This window comes from Etheostoma cragini, chromosome 8 (genome assembly GCF_013103735.1).
Source record: "Etheostoma cragini isolate CJK2018 chromosome 8, CSU_Ecrag_1.0, whole genome shotgun sequence".
Classification (NCBI taxonomy): Eukaryota; Metazoa; Chordata; class Actinopteri; order Perciformes; family Percidae; genus Etheostoma; species Etheostoma cragini.
In genome coordinates, this window is record NC_048414.1 from 23,870,018 (window position 1) to 23,876,660 (window position 6,643).

General features: G+C 38.8%; 1 long non-coding RNA gene across 1 annotated transcript in view; it reads right to left on the reverse strand.

The window, feature by feature from the left end:
* Window positions 1–5,750: 5,750 nt before the first annotated feature.
* The window catches only part of LOC117948691, a 9,763-nt gene continuing 8,870 nt past the window's right edge, over window positions 5,751–6,643 (reverse strand). The window contains exon 3 of the long non-coding RNA XR_004657528.1: window positions 5,751–5,761. This is a non-coding gene — a long non-coding RNA (uncharacterized LOC117948691). The remainder of the gene's footprint in view (window positions 5,762–6,643) is intronic.

A 6,643-nucleotide genomic window follows, 5' to 3' on the forward strand; every position in this document is an offset into this window, starting at 1 on the left:
GTCCCCTGCTGGAGCTGCTGCCCCCGCGACCCGATACCGGATAAGCGGTCGAAGATGGATGGATGGATGGATGGTGTTGGTTTGTGTGTTACAAAACAAGGTTTCTACAGGTTTCACTTAGTCAAATTTAAAACTTTTTAAAACCTTTTTAAGACCATTATGAATGAAATTTAAAACCTACTGTATATCACAACATAAAAAAGTCGAAGTCCTGAATCGCTGTCTAAAACAATTCCCCCATTCATTTTGTTATTGGCATTATAGGACTAGTGTCTAGATTAGCTGAAATATAAGTTGCATGTTGGTAGCATTTGTTGTTGTAATACAGAATTATATTTGGACTAGCAACAAAAAGAACTACAACACCACTGAATTAAATAAAAAACATTCTGAAGCACTGCAGGAACATTTCAATGAAGATTAGAGGTAGTGAGGTGTTAATGTAGGAAAATTAAGACCTGTTTAAAATTATTTGAGACCTAGAACACAATACCTACATACTTACAGAAAATTAAATACTTTTTAGGGCCTAAACTTTTGAAATGTTGTGTTTTTTAGACTTTTTAAAGCCCTGCAGAAACCCTGTAAAAAGAGCCAAATCACTGCTCAGATAAAGTCAAAAAAGTACAAGCTATTACATATAAATAGATTTGACTGTCACTTCTGAGAAATAATTTTGTGGAGGGAAAAAGATTGTACAGTAACCTCTAATTGGAGCAATGCTGCTTGAACTAGAACCTTTTAATCTGTGCTTTCAACAGTTGGACACAAAATGTCATGAAGAGCCCTTGTGTGGTCTGTGGGGAGCAATCTAAACAATAAGGGTCTCCACATGGGTTTGACCAGATTCAACTGAGCTTAGTTTCGAATGCCATTTATAAAATGAACAGGGTACTTCATCCCAACAATATTCATGGATCTTGAATAACATGAAACCTTGAGCAAGCTACCAAACCTCCTGACCTACTGAGAGGTTAAAAAGAGAGAGAGGATAAATGTGCATCTTGTACTGCCCCTAAGGCCTTGATCATACTTCAGTTCAGAAGCAGACAGCTGTGGACTTGAACACAGACAATGGATGAACACGTGCTCCTAACTCCAATGGGGGGTATACATACACAGACATGTTCTACACACGCACAATAAAAAACATGATGTTCCTGATATGCGTTTCCTTACATCCTGTGAATAGTTCTGCTGGACGAGAGGGTTCCAAGCCGTAGCTGTGTTCACCATACACTCAGATCAAGTGTAGTACGAGATCACGGAAAACTTTTATTATGTGGATGTGCAGACAGTTTTGTTTTTATTACTTAGAATTATTCATTGGGGAGATAGAAACTAAGCACTATAGCTTTTAAAGAAATCTTTGACAAGGAGGTACTCTTGTCTTTTCTTCTCCCTGTTAAAAGGTTAAAGGTGCCTTTATTGTCATTCACAGAGATTTAAAATCTATCTTCAGCATTTAACATATAATCTATAGGAATGGTGTGAGGAAACTGAAACACCAACACAAACAAGGGGAGAGCAAGCAAAGTCGTTTTCGACTAGAAGCACTGTAGCCCCTAACTAAAAAATATTAGGGGCATTGGCAGAAAATTTAGGAGCGCACACCTTAGACTGACCAGCATCACAATTTTGCCCCATTTTAACTGTATTACTGACAAATCATAAATATAAACTACAATGTGCTGTTTTATTTTAGTTAAAGTCACATTTAATTGAATGGTGCTTAACCTTCAGAAATGTAAACAGTACATATAAAGTCATTCATATGGTATTCAGCGTTTGTTACAGCTGAGAGAGTGGAAAGACAGGTACTTTTTTGTTTTTGTAAGGGGGGGGAATTTATTTTATTCAGGAAATGTCTAGCTAGCGTAGCTATTTATGTTGCATTAGTCACATTAACCTAATGCTCACAATAGCTTCCCTGTCAATGTAGTGTAGTAAGCTACATTAGCTAACAAATGTTTACATAGTATCTGACAAAACGCTGCTTTGGTTTGCACCGGCAACCACGTTATATGGTTGCCGGTGTCTGAATGATTTACATATTGCCGTTTCACAAATTTTATGCAGGGTCTGCTTTTTATTATTATTATTTTGTAGTTATGACAAGAACCACTTAACGTGGACACTTTGGAATCACAGATCAATGAGACCACTTCTCCCTGCTGTGTCATTCATTGTTTACAGTTTTTCTACGACCGGTGCGTAACGTTAAGGCTCTGACACACCAACCCAACGGCCGACCATCAGCAGACAAGGCTGTCAGACTGATCAGTCGGCTCCTGTCTCTCAAAAAAGTGCCTCGGAACACGCCAAGGCAACGCTGACTTGAGCATACATTCTGTGCATGCGCAAGACTTAATACATCTCCATAAGAGCAGGCAGTGCTAATCTGTATTGTTGCCCAAAAATGAAAACCGTAAATCACGGAACATCTCTCTAGACGTAGTAAACACAGAGAACACTGTTGTCAGTCATTGTTTTCATCACAGAGTGTTGATAGTAGTCATGAAGGATTGTTGTTGTCATTGTTCAACAGAAAAAAAAGACAATGGCTAGTAATAAGAAGATACTGCTGTTGTCAGCTCTGGTTTTGTTGTGCACTGATTTGTTAGACAAGGGCTGGCACTCCACCAATTCGATTCAATAAGTCAAATCTGCCAACGGTTCCTCCGACTGACGACAGCAGAGAACACACCAAACAGACTCGCGTCACGGAACTCGCCAGACTGTCCAACGGCAAATAATCAGGTTGGTTTGTCAAAGCTTTTAGGCCTAAACAGTGCTTGGCAATAACGTTTTTGCTCACCAGCCACTGCGGCTAGTGGTTTTCCAAAAGCTACTAGACACTCAGCATCTTCATTAACCACTACTTTGTGGAAAATAACGTTTAATTTGAATAAAGTTGACTATGGTTTGCTACAATTGTCTTGAAGATCCAGATTTACAGACCTTTTAAATGTAAATGTGCACTATAAACATCTAAATCAAGACTACATAAAATATAGCACTGCAGTCATCAAATATTCCAGGTATCGTTGCAAAAAAGCCTCGGGAAGGAACTTGTTTTGGTGAAACTTGTAGGCCTACAGTACTGTACAAATGTCTTAGGCAGATGTGAAAAAATGCTGTAAACAAAGAATGCTTTCAAAAATAGAAATTAATATATAAATAAATCTAAATATTTTTTTATCAACTTACAAAATGCAAAGTAAGGGAACCAAAGAAAAATCAAAATCACATCAATATTTGGTGTTACTACCCTTTGCCTTCAAACCAGCATCAATTTCTATAGGTACACTTGCAAAAGGTTGAGCAACGTTGAGGATTGTAGACTCAGTGGTCGGCCAAAAGAACCTAGTGCAGCAGATTAAAATCACATCAAGCTTATTTCCCTTCGAAATCGGAAGATGACCAGATGTCCAGCTCGGAACAGGCAGAAACAAGTGTGACCCAGGTACGCCCAAGTCTGGCAAGAAGTTGTCTTCATGGAAGAGTCGCAGCCAGAAAGCCAACCTTCAACATGGAAACAAGGCAAAGCAACTCAACTATGCACGAAAACATAACAAATGGGGTGCAGAAAAATGGTAGCAGGTGCCCTGGACTGATGAGTCCAAATTTGAAATATTTGTCTGTGGCAGAAGGCAGTTTGTTCGCGGGAGGGCTGGAGAGTGGTACAACACCTGGACATTTTTTTATTTCTCCAGTGCATTCAACACCATCTGCTGCTAGGTGAGAAGCTGCAGGTGATGGGTGTCGGTGCGTCCATAGTCTCCTGGATCACTGACTACCTGACAGAAAGACCACAGTTTGTCAGCCTGGACCATGTTCTGTCTAATGTGGTGGTGAGTGGTACGGGGGCTCCACAGGGGACTGTGCTGTCTCCTTTTCTGCTCACCTTATACACCACAGACTTCCAGTACACCTCAGAGTCATGTCCCCTACAGAAGTTTTGTGACGACTCTGCAGTTGTTGGATGGACAGGAGGGAGAGTACAGGGCACTGGTGGATGACTTTGTGGAGTGGTCTGGTAAGAATCACCTGCTGCTGAACGTGGATAAGACCATAGAGATGGTGATCAACTTCAAGAGGAAGGGAACGACTCCGCAGGCCCTTTGCATCCTGGGAAATGACGTGGACATGGTGGAGGCTGAACTGTAAGATCAACAGCACTGCTGTTAACAAGAAGGGGATGAGCAGACTCTATTTCCTGAGGAAGCTTCTTCACATTCACGCAGAAGAATGTTGGAGATCTTCTGCCAGTCTGTTGTGGCCAGCGGTCTGTTCTCCTCCGCAATCTGCTGGGGCAGCAGCATCAGAGCCAGCAACACAATCACACTGAACAAACTGATCAGGAAGGCTGGCTCTGTGATCAGCTGCAAACAGGACACATTTGAAGCTGTGGTGGAGAGGAGGTCTCTGAACAAACTGTTATCTATCATGGATAACCCAGACCACCCTCTCCACCCCACACTGGTCCAACAGAGGAGCTCCTTCTCAAACAGACTCCGACAGCTTCGATGCCGCACGGACGGCTACAGAAAATCCTTCCTACCACAAGCAATAACACTTTTTAGCATGTCATCACTGGGTGCTAGATAAGACTTTTTAGACAGCAAACTACTGCACTAAGTGCAACCTGCACAATTGGTTTATTTACATGTAGCATACATTTTAGCATATTATTTAGGTATTTGCACATTTTGGTTTACCCATCCTGTGTATATTCAAATATTTGTTCTATTATTTTTATTCCTATTATAATAGATAGATAGATATTAATTGATCCCAAAAAATGGGAAATTACAGTGTTATAGCAGTACATAGGAAAAAATATACATACATACAATATACATTAAATAATAATAATTATAAAAATAAAATATAAGAATTTTATATATAATATATATATAATTATATATATATAATATATAATTTTATTATATATAACATAATATATAAGAAATATTATTTCATATATATTGTATGTATATATATTTTTCCTAGTATCTCATTTTTATTTATATTTTGTGTTGTGCAACTGATTTACGTGTGCTGCTGTAACACCGTAATTTCCCATTTTTCTTGGGATCAATAAATATCTATCTATCTATCTATCTATCCATCTATCTATAAATAATAAGTGTCTGCAGGTAACAGTGGAGCATGGTGGACGTTCCTTGCAAGTTCGGGGCTGCATTTCCGCAAATGGAGTTGGAGATTTGATCAGGATTAATGGTGTCCTCAATGCTGAGAAATATAGGCAGATACTTATCCATCATGTAAAACCACCATGGAGGCGTATGATTGGCCCCAAATTTAGTCTGCAGCAGGACAACAACCCCAAACATACAACAAAGGTCATTAAGAACTATCTTCAGTGTAAAGAAGAACAAGTCCTGGAAGTGATGGCATGGCCCCCACAGAGCCCTGATCTCAACATCATCAAGTGTGTCTGAGATAACATTAAGAGACAGAAGGATTTGAGAAAGCCTACACCCACAGAAGATCTGTAGTTAGTTCTCCAAGATGTTTGGAACAACCTATCAGCCGAGTTCCTTCAAAAACTGTGTGCAAGTGTACCGAGAAGAATTGATGCTATATTGAAGGCAAAGGGTGGTAACACCAAATATTGATTTTATTTAGATTCCTCTTCTGTTCACTCACTGCATTTTGTCAATTCTATAAAATAAACTATTAACTATTTCATTTTTTAAAGCATTCTTAGTTTTCAGCATTTGTTCATACCTGACTAAAATATTTGCACAGTACTGTACATTCAAAGTTGTTTTGGTCGTGCAACAAAAAACGCAAATTTGTCAGATCGGGGAAGAAAGAAAGATCTCCTCAAAGGACACTAAAATCCCCTGTTTGAAGAGGTCACCCATCTTACCCATTCCCCTCCTTGCCCACATCTAGCTTAGCTAGAGTTTAGCTTTTTAGCAGAGACAAGCAGACTAAAGGAATTTTCCCATTCCATACAAATTTCCTACCTACCACCATGAAGAAGGAATTCAGGGCAATCCGTCTAAGTTTCTCGACCCTGTAGCTAGCCATCCAGCCAACTGAACTGGTAATCTCAAAACCCTGGAAGCTTCTGAGATCTGAAGAGTCAATGTGATCCAATGTCCCTTTATGGACTGGACCTCCCCTGTGTAGCGTTTCTCAAATTCCCACCTCCTCCACCTGTAAATAAGGCCAAATCATTTATCTCAAATACTATTTAGTAATAAGATCAATTGCTTAGGCTATGATGAAAATAAAATTATGTAATATTTCAGTTAACCCATATTGAAATGTCTAAATCTCTACTCTGTTGTACAAATGTTCTTAAATAACTTGTCTTATGTATCAAAAGTAAAAGTACATTTATATTAATAGATAACCTTTATACAAAAAATATCCAATACTTCAATTTTTATAGAACCTTAGTAATATTAACACTACCACTATCCTAAATAAAATTGCATAAATTGCATGTAAACATCTCTCAGATTGTATTACTTTCCCATAAGTTAATGGGAGTAAATTTGGACAATAAACTGGACTGGGCCATAGCTATGGAGTTAGATTCCTGCCAAAAGGTTGTACACAAAAAAATGTGTTGCACACAAATAAAAGTTGTTTGTACATA